The sequence below is a fragment of the Propithecus coquereli genome, unplaced genomic scaffold, assembly GCF_000956105.1.
Source record: "Propithecus coquereli isolate 6110/MARCELLA unplaced genomic scaffold, Pcoq_1.0 Scaffold805, whole genome shotgun sequence".
NCBI lineage: Eukaryota > Metazoa > Chordata > Mammalia > Primates > Indriidae > Propithecus > Propithecus coquereli.
In genome coordinates, this window is record NW_012154230.1 from 165,423 (window position 1) to 165,751 (window position 329).

Below are 329 nucleotides of genomic sequence, written 5' to 3' on the forward strand. Positions count from 1 at the left end.
AGGTTATTGCCTTTATTATAAATATTTTTCCTAAATCTCAGTAGCCTCATTCAGGGTGATCCCCATTTAAGGAACAAATACAATTCAGTAAAAAGCAGATTTTATAACTTTTGATGTATAATTATTTTTATAGTTTCTTAATAAGATTCCTTTTTATAACATAAAATTATCAAATCAGGGGGATTTTAATGGCTTTTCTTAATAAGTCAAGTCATTGTGAATACTAGTTGTAGACATTTTATTTTTAAATCTTTAGAGCCCTAGCATAGTTGATCAAGTCTTACTGATATAAACTTTTAGGAAAATGTCTCTGGATAATTCACTAAGTT